The sequence below is a fragment of the Perca fluviatilis genome, chromosome 20 (genome assembly GCF_010015445.1).
Source record: "Perca fluviatilis chromosome 20, GENO_Pfluv_1.0, whole genome shotgun sequence".
Taxonomy (NCBI): domain Eukaryota; kingdom Metazoa; phylum Chordata; class Actinopteri; order Perciformes; family Percidae; genus Perca; species Perca fluviatilis.
In genome coordinates this window covers 30,862,339-30,875,601 of record NC_053131.1, presented here as the reverse complement: position 1 = coordinate 30,875,601, position 13,263 = coordinate 30,862,339, and the positions used below count along the sequence as shown (strand labels likewise).

Genomic DNA, 13,263 nt, shown 5'->3' with positions numbered 1-13,263 from the left:
AAGTGACGTCATGCAGGAACTCATAGTGCACCTTTAAAATGCTGACAGCTAAACGGTGTCAAGTGTGAATAAGAAATACCTATTTCAATGTCTTGCATTTGCCACTTCCTCTTTTATTATCTTTCTGAATGATTTAATCTTGTAGTGTGTAAACCGAAATTCAATCCATTACCAACAATGTGAAGGATCCTGAATGACTACAGTGTGTGTTTGAGTTGAGGATTGATGAAGAGAGAATTATATTATTTACATTATATATTCACAAAGCCTTGTTTATTTATAATAACTAAATTGGGGCGTCAGCCACTGTGCCAGTCTTTTATTTTGTCGGCAAAGAGAAGAATGTGGAACAGCAGAAAGTACAGTACGGTCTCCCAACAGACACTCACTAAAATAAGCTGTGTGTGTGTGTGTGTGTGTGTGTGTGTGTGTGTGTGTGTGTGTGTGTGTGTGTGTGGCCCACTTACATCCTGAAACGCCACTAACTTCTTCTGACTGAGCATGTGTGTATATGCACACAATCAAATGTGAATATTGAAGGCATATAGACATACAGCAAACACTCACACATACAGACATGCGAGTACACAAATACATTCGCAAACACACACACACACCCATCCCCCTCAGGGAGTATATCCTCACATGACGTAGTGAAAATGAAAACAGACGGAGGGTACAATGACTACGAGCTGGGTTTAACCCCTTTAAGACACAGTAACATCACTTTGTTGAATAAGATGTTGAGCTATTTTGACAGGAAAGGCGGGATGAGCGAAAGGTGATGACTCGCAACAAAGGTTCTTTGTCAGACTGAAGACACGGCCAGCCAACAAATGAAAAGACGTCATTTTCACTCTGTACGCCTTTTGTCCATTCATCGTCATCGCTTTCACACAGAATCTGTAATGTCGTGATGGTTACCTAACATTGTCAACTTACTGTAAAGGTTGCTTATTGACACTTTTAGACGTGCCGATTCAGATAGTCTGCAATGTTTTGTACGATGTACAGGGTTAAAAACTGGCCATGTGAGGCTACATCAACATCAACAGGAGTTTTAATCACCGTCCATATTAAAGCGTAACTCTCTCCAAAATGCAATTTGACTGGCAAGATGGCTGCTGAGTGGAAAAACCAACAGCTACAGTTTCTTTTTAGCAAACTCTGTATACACAACCATGTTCTCAATGCTGGAGTTCATGTGTAGAGCCCCCGGTGATACTTGGAGCAAAGTTTTATGTTGTGTCGAGCCTTCTTAGTGTTTTAAAAACACTAAGAACACTTGATTTTTGATGCAATCATAGCAGTGCCCCTAGCACTCCCATTCAAAAGGCCATTTGACCGAAAACGAGAATACGGTCAATCTTAAAAGTGGCGCTTCCGTCCTAATTATGCTTTTAAACGAAAGTTTGACTCGGGTACATTCACAAAAAGACCCCAGGTTGCATTTTGGCGAGAGTTACGCTTTAACACATCAGACAACCCATGTCGTACGACCATTCTCATACGCTGGGCAAGTGCGTGCTGGTGTAAACAGGAAGCAGATTGTCTGATGTTACTTGGCGGTTAAACTATATCAACGACGTTTAATTGCCGGGATTGTCCTTCATTTCGGTTGGATGTCCGTTACCTTCGGCTTTTTTTGTGTTGGCGTTCTAACCTCCGGTGGAGGACTATGGTTAACTGCTCCTCAGATCTCTGCAGGGTAAATCCAGACAGCTAGCTAGACTATCTGTCCAATCGGAGTCTTCTGTTGCACAACTAAAACTACTTTTGAACGTACACACGTTCCACCAAAACAAGTTCCTTCCCGAGGCTATTTTGCAGAGGCGCCGTTGCTCCGTCAACGATTGTGATTGGTCTAAAGAAATGCCAATAAACAAGAGCACGTTTTTCTCCCCTCCCGGAATGCTGTGTGGACTAGCCAGACCATCCTCCTCAGCAGAGCTGTGGAGGATGGTCTGGCAATGCAAGACTAGTCTGCAGTTGAAAAGCATGGATCAAAAACGACAATGGTGAAAAGTAAGACCAGGGATGTATTAGTTTGGACTGACGACAAGGTGAAAATGTTACTGAAAGGTATGCAAGCTACCTAACCGCTAACCGGTCGTGCGTCGTCGTTTCCGAAGGTCTCCGTTTGTGCCCGTCTAGACTACAAAGTAACCCCGGAGTTTTCAAACCAAAACGGGGGCAGCAGTGTTTCCAAATGTCTCCGTTTTAGGGGCTCAGAAACACCGGAGTAGCGCGGACGAGAGGCGTAAACTTAGCAAAAGATATGCGTAAAAAAAGATATGCCAAAACATAGCGGTGTAGATGTAGCCTGACTGTAAAGGGAGGGAGCTTGGCCAGGTGCGCAAAGGTGTGAAAATAAACTGAGCTTTAAGCATGCTCAACATCCAGGCCTGGAATTAGCATTTTTCAAATTCCATAACATTTCCAGTTTTTTTCAAAACGTATGAAACCTGGTCCTTGCCTAGCAGTGCCTAACAGTGTCTAACAGTGTCTAACAGTGTTTAACAGTGCCTAACAGCGTCTAACAGTGTTTAACAGTGTCCAGTGCCTGACTTTTAGCTAGAAGCTAACAACGTAGCTATGGCTGAACTTTGGCCTACTTTAGCATATCAACATTAGCTCACTAAGAACCTGGGAACCACAATCCCAAACTGGCAGTTTGATTTTCTGTGTACTGAATTGTTTACCTAAAGTAAACTTCTTTGACTTTTATGAACATCATGTCTTTTTTTTTTTTAAATATTAGTTTTTCTAAAATTATATTTAAAAAATAAATCCCAATATATCGCCTTACGCACAGTATCGCAATATATTGACTCGTGACCCATGTATCGTGATACGTATCGTATCGCCAGATTCTTGCCAATACACAGCCCTAGTAGATATAGACCCAATCTCAATGTCTGTTTACAATAACTTCCCGGTAGAAAACCCCTGCGTCCTGTTACTCCTGTACGTAACAGCGCTGAGCAAATGGCGCAGAGGTCAAGTGTCTTGCTAAGGGCCACTGCTCCATCACCCTCTGATTAATCAATAAAACAATCCTATCTACCGCCATGGTAAAGATAACACCGAAGTGTAGGCTCAAGTATCTCATTAAGCAACAGACTCAGGACTCTGGTGTTTAAGTTCTAATCCTTTAATGTCTCAGTTCACCAACAGGCCAGACTGGACTCATGAGTTAAAGCTGGTTAACTCTTCATGTGTTGCATGAGAACAGTAGATTGAAAGCGGTTATTTTGGGGACTGAGCGCCTCAACACAGACCACTGAAAACACATTTCACACCCCTCACAGGATGCAAACCACCAACTGTCTAGTCCTTTCATTCAACAAAGCTAGTCCATAGACAGACTGTAAACACACACACACACACACACACTGACATAAATGTATAAAACATGAATGATAAATGATAAAAACATACTCTAGTCACCTTATTTAAATCAACCTTAAACCAAATATAGTCAATTACATGATCATATTTGAAGCATTTCCTTTATTTTCTGAGCCCACTAGATGGCGCTCTCTGTTCAACAAAGGGTTGAAAGCACACTGAATTTCCATTCCTTGAGCCTTTTCTTTAAACCAAGAATGCCATTTAGTGGGCTCAGAAAATAAAGAAAATGGTTCACGTAGCTTCATGAGGCTAAATTTGGACATCACTGTGCATACATGAAGCCAAAACATTTGCATCGCCCCCTGGTGGCTGGCTGCAGGATAGGTCATAAACCCCGCCTCCTCCATGTTAGTGGATGGGACATGAGCCAAACTCAAAAAACAATCAAAGTACGCCTCAAATAATTTTTCCCAACGACGGTTTCTATCATTTTCAGTAGTTCTGGTCACGCAGAAGTTTGGTTTTTATTACTTATTTGAAGCTATAAGAACAGGGTGAAACATCATGATTGACAGCTGTGACTGACGGGTGTACGGGCGGGACTTTGATACCGTGGCTCCAAAATTACAAGATGGCAGCGCCGGTATCGGGGATATTTTGGCTTCACTTCTGTACAGTGGAAAGGGGTGAAGACGCATCGTCCATCTTTATATACAGGCTATGATGATGCCACGGTCTCTCACCTGGAACCATCTGTCCACAAATTCCACTTGAACAACAGGGATATGAAAATGTGTAGCATGACTCACAAAAAATGAAACGAGCCGATTGCCATGCGTGTGTGTGGGGAGTGTGTGTGTGCAAGTGAGAGAGTGACGGCGAGGGGCGAGTAGCGACTCTAGAGTCATAGTGAGAGAAACTAAGTGTCTCCCCTGTGCTCCCGACCACGGTGGAAAATCTGCAGCAGGAAAAGTTAACCCTCTCCTTGAGTTCATGTTGTTTATGGAGAAGGAGAAAATGAGTCGGGGGGGAAATGCGATGCTACCAAGCCACAAGGGGGGTAAGCTTCACTTCAGAACTCGAACCTCCTATGGCGCCATTTTGATGCTACAACAATATCACCTCCCGTTAGCATCCCATTGACTCCCATTCATTTTAACGTCACTTTGACAGCGAATAACTTTACATCTGAAGCGTTTAAAGACTCTATTTGTCCATTGTTTAGTTCTAAAGAAACACGACAATGTATAAAAGGCTCCATTACCTTGTACCTCACGTTATGGCTCCGTAGCAGACGCTTTTGTAAAAATAGGCTAACGATTAGTTACACAGGAGAGGAATTACCGTATAGTACAGGAGAAGCTTGCAGGCAGTTTCGACTCACATGAGCTGTTTAGGTTTAATTACTAACTAGCATTTTAGTTAGCAGTAATTAGCCTGTGTCTATGTTATCTCCTTACATATACCTACTCTCTCCTTCTCTGCAAGATTGGGAATGATTGAGATTTCTCTCGGCACAGCTACCAGAAGACTTCACACTTTCAGACAGGTTGCTCACGTCACATCTACGTCTTCAAGCTCAGTTGGAGGCTGCTCAGTAACGCTCAGCCAGCACCGGGAAAGTGCTTCTAATATCCTTCACTGGTCTCTGTCCAGAGCATATGGGATCTGTTGGTCCATTCTTATATACTGTCTATACCAAGCCACGGCCGAGCGACGTGCATCGCCGCGACATGTGTAGTTACATTTTTCGAGAGGTGCGCGTCAGGCTACGGCGTAGGGTCCGTGACCCGTGTCTCCGCGTACGTATGAACGTAGCCACGGAGTAGATACACCGCAGAAGCATAAATCACGCTTTATTTTCTCGACAAAGATCCACAGAAGACATTATAGAACTGTTTTGACGAGATGGGCATGCAGTGCCCCTCCATTAGAAGCCCTTGGTGTGTAAAATCAGTTGAGTATAACTACTTTCATTTTGTTCCTCTTTTTTCACTACTGCTTTTATTCTTTTCAACAGCTATGTCTTTCTGCTTTTATTGGTAATGTTTGTTCTGTGCTGTATTTTGAGCCAAGTTCTGCTCTTTTTGATTGTCTTTCTTTCTTGCTTATTTGTATTATAAAAAGCCTTTGTAACATCGAGGCCAGCTGGGATGGACTACAGATGAAAAAAAAACGCCTTTTTGCCTAATTCTGCCGTTTTTAACCCATGTGCAATCATGCGTTGTATTAAATTTGCACGGTCCCCTTCTTAAATAAACTAAATTGAATTGAATCTCTTTATGTAATGAGCAGCCTATAACTCTGGGCAGAAGCAAAGCAGGAGAGAGATATATCAGTCTCTGCTCAAGATAACTGTCTGGAAGTGCAGGTGATAAATATTTCATTGGCCTCAGTCACCTTTTATCTGCTCCATTCAGATGAACTGTATTCAACCCGCCCCCCCATCTACACACTCACACACTCACAACCAAGTGCTGCAAATACTCTGATGTTGCTGTTTTCGCATTGGGAGAGAGATGGAAGTGGGCAGAGTGGCTTTGTGGGAAGAGTGACAAAGAGCTAATCTGTACACACTGTTTACGATGGCTAAAAGAAGTCACCCAGGCAGCAGCCACTATAACCACAGTCATAATATATCATTAAAAACGGAGGAAGAGCATGACGGTTAACTGAATATCAAGTTGTTCTACGTAATACATGTATTACGTACACGTTATAGTGAAAAGAAGACCTCAGCAATTCCGTTTTTGGAGCTTTAAAGGTCGCACATTGGTAATCTCGTGGATGGGCACAGCTCATTTTGACACGTCAAAGCGAATTGTATTACGAAGATGTTAACGACAGTCATTACGGAGATGATTGCTTTATTCCGAGGTGGCTGTTTACTGAACCGACTGCTCGGCGGCCGAGGGCGGGAATAAGGGGGTGGGAGGCTGGGTCCTTTGTCCCCTCTGCAGCCCCCTTTCCTCCTCCAGCATTGACAGGAGCGCGAGCCCCGGTCGTTGCGTGGCTTTTGTCTCTCCCTTGCAAAACATGTTCCCTCCCGTTAAGTCTTCCATTGATATATATATAGTTGTGGGGTTTATTAAAGAAGTGGAGGTAGTAAGCTATAAAACAAGACCGACCGCCAACTTCCTTGTAGAACAGGCGCGTGGGGGTCTGTCATAACGACACAACAAACAGGGGCTGTTCACTGACAGAAGGCACCGTAACCGTAGGTTACTTTCAATCGGCTAACGGCTAACCTTTACTATCAATATCCATTCTTTGAAATGGCATGAACTGTTTTTTTTTTTTGTTTTTTTTGCAAAGTCGCTGGCAGCAAACGTTCTCTTAATTACATCCAGGGCAACAAAGCGAAACAGTCCAACAAAAAAAAAAACACCACACCACTTTCTTAGGGCTCGGCTGTTTCTTACTTGTTTCCGACGTAAATATCTCGACATTACGCTAACCGCGAAAAGAAACACGTTTTTTTTCTTTTTCTTCAGGGAAACACATTTAAATGCAGCACCTAGCTAGCTAAAACACGCCGCCGACCACAGCATCCCCCCTGCTAACCTGCGTGAACACACCACCCCGGTGTCAAAAAAAAAAAAAACACACATCAGGCAACCGTTAACAGGCACGCCGCTCAGCAATAATAAGTAACAGACACCGTTTACACAACACAATGTCTGACTAGCGGTTACAACACAAACAAGCGAGGGTGAAAAGGCAGCGCGAGCAGACAGATTAGTAGAAGCCAAATCCACTGCTGACAAGGGGCTCCCGTAGTCTGGTTTATCCAAGCGTAGTAACGTTAAAGCCCCAAACGGGTTTGCTTATTATCCTCGTAATGGCTGGGATCGACTTACCCGCTTTTCCTGCTCGTCTGCGTTCAATTCCTCAAATATAAGAGTGGGTCCACATTGTTTTTTTTCTTCTTCCCTTTCTTCTTCTGTTTGTTTGTTTTCCCCGCAGCCAGAACCGCTGCTTTTAACGGACCGTAGGCATCAGTCGGTGTGGTACACGGGTCTCCTGTGTGTGTGTTGGATGAAACGCCTTTTCTCCTCTAGGAGCTGCATTGTTGACATTGGCTTCCTGACGTCATGCTGGCCCTCATTCACAACAACGGGCGAGCCCCCCCCCCCTGCTCTTACGATGATGGAGCCCCGCGCCTTGACTTGAGGATGCGTAGAAATGTTTAGTGAATTAAAACTGCTTTACTACTACTAGGTCTGCACGATATGAGGAAAATATCTAATTGCGATACGATTCACGATATTGGAGGGAATGATCGTTTTTGTATGATTAGTCTCATTTTCATTGAAAATTATTAACATTGAAAGAAATTAAAATTATTATGGTGTGATTTATTTTTATTTTTTGCAAAGATCTGTACCAAACAAAGATTTGTTTCTTTAGTCTGTAGGATAGGATTTGTAGGCCGGGACGTCTCTGCAGCACCACAACACTTAAACATATTTGCCCCCCCTCTGCGATTTGGATATTGCACTAGTCCATGTTGCGATTTTGATACAATTGCCCTATTTACTACACATTTTAACTCTCAATCAGATATGCTTTTGAAATGACATCAGTGATTGTTACTTTACTGTAGAATAGTCTAAAAGGTTATTTTTCAATTAAGTTATTCTTTCTTTGTGTGGTCTATAACATGTCAGAAAATAGATAGAAATGCCTGCAATTTTCCAAAGCCCGAGCCAATTCAAATTACTTGTTTTGTCCAAGTCTACAGCAGTCTAAGATCCAAAGAAAGACAATATTTAGTTATTGCCTATGACAAAGAAAAGCCAAAGAATGTTTGGTATTTTTACCCGAAAACTGACTGAAATGATTCATATACAAAGAGGATTAGGGCCAATGTGAAAAAGGTAGCCTATTTGAGTTGAGAGAAAGAAAAAAAATCTCACAATCTCCTATAGTTTCAATTGACGTGCAGTCGGAGTACATTTCAAACTGCAGCCAGCAAATGTTTAGTTTCCTTTTATAGTTTCTATTTTTATCTGCTAAATGATTTCAACCATGAACTGATAATCCACATTTCAGCTATTTGGTTTTGCACTAACAACAAAAGGAGTGGCCTCCATGAACTCACAAGGCACTGCCATCGCATTAAAATCAGACTGTAACGGAGAAAGATAAATGGGATTGAGTGAGGACTAATTCCAGATTAGATGGAAATCTAATCGCATGTATTTGGAGGCAGGTTTGCAGTGTGCTGAGGCCAATCTGAACAGGACGGTAGGTATGCGACAGGGTTTGTAATACGGACTGTAATCCAGCGGGAGCTGGCAGAGATGATACATTTTATCAGTTCGCCACAGACAGGCACCTCTTGGGCCTCGTTCTGAGCGGCTGGATTCAGATCAGCCCACATTCTCAATGTCAAGATGTTATAAATAGCCAGAACTGATTTGTACAGCTCCTCTGGCAGCTAAGATCAGCTCAGTGGGGGGATGTGATGTTCTCAGGGATGGATCCATGGGTAGCCTGACAAAGAAAAGAGCTAGCTGGTATAGCCTCCTGAAGGCAAACACACACACACACACACACACACACACAGTGTAAGATTTCAAAGAAGAAATTATTTGAGTTTGCATCTAGATAAAACTAGTTTACTTGACGGTGCTATTATCTATTACATGTATACAGTATTAGATAATAGTATAGTCACCCATTGCCAGCTCGATCTCCACAGCGCTGTGGAGTAAGATCTGGCTACACCACAGATGCATTCTGGGATAGGAGATGAAAAAAAAAAGCTCTGGGTTGGTTGCATTGTTTTAAGCTCCGGACGCAGCAACGCTGGCTCTGCTAAATAGCCTCGGGAAGGAACTTGTTTTGGTGGAACATTTGCATCCCGCAAAAGAAACCATCACATACAATATTAAATGAAGTTAACTGTTCACATTATACAGTAACGTGAGCTATTTAAATTAGCTGATACACGGTTAAACATCATTTGCTCTTACCAGTGTATCTCCGTGTGTACTTCGTCCACAGCAATCCCACCAATCGGTCTCAAAACGTCCCAGTTAGAGAGGAAATGTGTGAACATATTCTTTGTAAATCTTTACCATCATTCCCCCGAAAGAACCACGCAGGCCTGTCTTGTTGCACGATCCAAATTTTCTTCAATAATGTTCAGCGTGTAGCTTGCCAGCTCGAAGTTCGTTGTTTCCCGAAGATAAGGGATTTTGAAAACGCCAACACACAGAGAGCAGAAGGTGAGGGACAACGCGTGCCGGATTTCAGGATCAGGGGTGTAAATCCCATGTTTTATCACGGTACGATATTATATCAAATCTTTGGACAATGATATCATATTTACTGAAATCACAAAGGCTGCTACGATACGATTTTGATTCGATTCAGTTCAGGGCCCTGCGACCGATACCAGACGATACATGAGCCCGTTCAACACAATCAGTTACATTTATATATATTGAATTACAAAAAGCAACTAAAATAGGATTTGACAATTTCATTACTAAGCTCTTCCAGACATTTAAATAAATGTAAATGTAAATATCATTTAAAAAATAAACTACTCTTTTTAATAAAAAGAATAAATATAAAGGGAATTTCAAAATAAAGGCCCATCTTAAAGATGATATGTATCGATATTTTCACTTTGAATCTATAATATTGGATCGATCTATCCCTAGTCAGGATGCCGGGCTGTATCCTGGAAATGTACTACTGATCCAGAATGGTCACTGTTGTTCCGTCCGGCCCCAGACGACTGCGATTGGCTGAACCCTTGTGTGGTCCTTCGGGTCACCGGGACCCGAAGGACCACACAAGGGTTATGTACTTCCGTTTACTTTGTTGAGAACTGCTCTCTAAACCCTGTCTCTTGTAAAGTAAGTAAGTAAAGTTTATTTCTAGAGAACATTTAAACACAGTTTAAGCTGACCAAAATGCTGTACAAAATAAGCACTAAGGTGCTGTATTAACCCTTGTTTTAACACAAGAAATGCCAATAAACCAGAGCAGGTTTTCCTCCCGTCCCAGAATGCTGTGTGTGGACCAGCCAGACCCTCCTCCTCCACAGTGCTGTGGAGGAAGGTCTGGCAATGCGACAGTACTGGGGGATAAATAGGGAGTGAGAGAGAGAGAGAGAGAGCAAAGTTTCTCCAGTCAGTAGTTGTTCCTATAGTAACAGCTCACCAGTCTTAAACTGAAATCGGTTTGATTTATATGTATCCACAGAAGTCGCAGCATAACATTACTGAAGACTCGCCTTCACTCACTGACAATGGTCTAACCCCCTCCTTTTAAAAAGCAGATGAAGCTGCTGATGTCTGTGCTGCACCATCATAACACAGGGTGGTGGGTTCAAATTCAGTGCAACCTATCACCCAGGAGATTTGTATGTGTGTGTGTGTGTCAAACTGTTGTTGAAGCGAGTACTGGGATCTGTAAAAACCTTGCCATCGCTATGGAAACTGAAGCCTTGTATTGAAAAGGAATCCAACCCTTAAACTGGACCCACACCTCCGGTGGAAACGCCCGGAACATCAACGAGTTGCTGTAGCAGCCGCTGGGTTGTTTTCACCTCGTTTGTTTCTTAATTTAGCCACGAATCAAAAGCAAAACTCTCCACGTACCCCCCCCCACCCCACCCCCCTCCAAACCCCACCAACTGTATCTTCTTAAGTGGTCTGTTTGAAAATGTGAATGAAGCCGAGCATGAAATTAGAAAAGATACAGTATGTGTTTGGGAATAAAATTTTGTGGATCTATTCACATCTAAACAAATCTGGTCCTGTCTAATTGCTGCATCTTTCCAAGAATTTTTTTTATCCACATGAAGTTTCAGCTTGGTGTTAACTTGCAGTATTTCACATATAACAAACACACACACACACACACATATATATATATATAAAATGTATGCACTGTGCATTGTTTTCATTTCATTGTTTGTGCATATTTGTTGCAGTATGGACCTTTTTCACAGCAGACATGTTGACTTATCATAGTAGGAAAAGCACAGCTGAAATTGATAACCTTAACGATGGCTCAGTTCCATCACGTGTCCCAGTAAGATATTTCAGTGAGTCAGCATGCACAATACCAGGACCTCTCCTAAGTGGAATGCAGCTATCATTAATGGTTTAATACCAGGACCTCTCCTAAGTGGAATGCAGCCATCAGTAATGGTTTAATACCAGGACCTCTCCTAAGTGGAATGCAGCCATCAGTAATGGTTTAATACCAGGGCCTCTCCTAAGTGGAATGCAGCCATCAGTAATGGTTTAATACCAGGACTCTCCTAAGTGGAATGCAGCCATCAGTAATGGTTTAATACCAGGGCTCTCCTAAGTGGAATGCAGCCATCAGTAATGGTTTAATACCAGGACCTCTCCTAAGTGGAATGCAGCCATCAGTAATGGTTTAATACCAGGGCCTCTCCTAAGTGGAATGCAGCCATCAGTAATGGTTTAATACCAGGACCTCTCCTAAGTGGAATGCAGCCATCAGTAATGGTTTTGAATACACCTGTGCTGTTCCTACTATGACATGTCAACATGTCTGCCCGTGAAAAAGGTCTATTGTTTCCGGTGCACTGCTGACATCAGGTCTTAGGTGTACCGGTGAGGACGGCGGTGCAGTACTGTCTGTGTGATGTGGTATCATGGTCTGTCACCGCTATTTGGCATGTGTGGACTTGTTCCATCCCGGTGCTGTGGTTTCCTTTCATGGTCCAAAACACTGAAAGCACAAGTGGAAACACTAAATTGCCTGCAGGTGCGATAGACTGCCGAGCTGTCCGATGTACTCCGCCTCTCACCCAATGGGAGCTGGGGTTAGGCTCCGCCCCTCACTCACCTGCAAAAGATCAGCAGGTATAGATGATGGGTGGTTTTTTTCTGAATGTTTTATGCTTCAGAATTCATCAGTAAACGATAAAATACTAGGGATGCACCGAATCCAGATTTTTGGGGTTCGGCTGAATACTGAATCCACTGGTTAAGATTCTGCTGAATCCTCCTCCCATCGCCAGTCCATTAAAACATTAAACACATTAATGAAGGAAACAACGTCCACAGTAGTGTATTCTTCATTTTATTATATTTTAACTGTATGGTCGTCTGGTTAACACCAGTTTTGAGCTGTGACTCTCCTTCCTTTGCCGTCCTGAAGTTGCAGCATTTTGGCTGCTGTCTTCACGCACAACTCGTATTCTTTCGGATGTTTCATACCAGATGTTGTAACAGCGGCCATGTTGTGTACTGTTTAGGGTCCTCGCCATCACGAGACAAATCAGCATTGCAAATTGAACATGGGGCTGGACTTGAATGGCATTCTTCTGACTGAAAGTACTGCCAAACAACAGTGCTCACGAGTTCCATTTTCACTTTCTCACAGCCTACTGCACTGAACGCTCCACCTACGTAAACACCTTCGCGTAACCATGGCGGCGTCATTATGTCAACCAGCGCGCGTACGGTTCTGTGAAAAAAAAACATCAAAAAGCCTAATATTTGGGCGCCCAGATAGCTCAGTTGGCAGAGCGGGCGCCCATATATAGAGGTTTACTCCTCGACGCAGCGGGCCCGGGTTCGACTCCGACCTGCGGCCCTTTGCTGCATGTCATTCCCCCCCCCTCTCTCTCTCCCCTTTCAGGTCTTCTGCTGTCCTGTCAAAATAAAGGCTGAAAATGCCCACAAAAAAATAATTCTTCAGTGCATCCATATAAAATACATCCTTAAAATAACTCACCCCATTTTTGGGGTTTATACACACACGTTGCCATACCACTATGGAACCGGTTCCTACGCAACCGGTAGGAATCAGACCGGATTAGATTAACGCAAATTTCGGTTCCACTTTAATGTGTCGACTGAAATATTTTCCCTCTGTCGCGCCGAAATGGACGTAAAAATATCC

At 43.0% G+C, this 13,263-nt stretch overlaps 1 protein-coding gene across 1 annotated transcript in view; it reads right to left on the bottom strand.

The window, feature by feature from the left end:
- LOC120549702 (transcription regulator protein BACH2-like) overlaps nucleotides 1-7,473 on the bottom strand; it is a 56,621-nt gene extending 49,148 nt beyond the window's left edge. Inside the window, exon 1 of the mRNA XM_039786788.1 lies at nucleotides 7,215-7,473. The gene's annotated coding sequence lies outside the window, so the exon portion shown is untranslated. The remainder of the gene's footprint in view (nucleotides 1-7,214) is intronic.
- Between the last annotated feature and the right edge of the window lie 5,790 nt (nucleotides 7,474-13,263).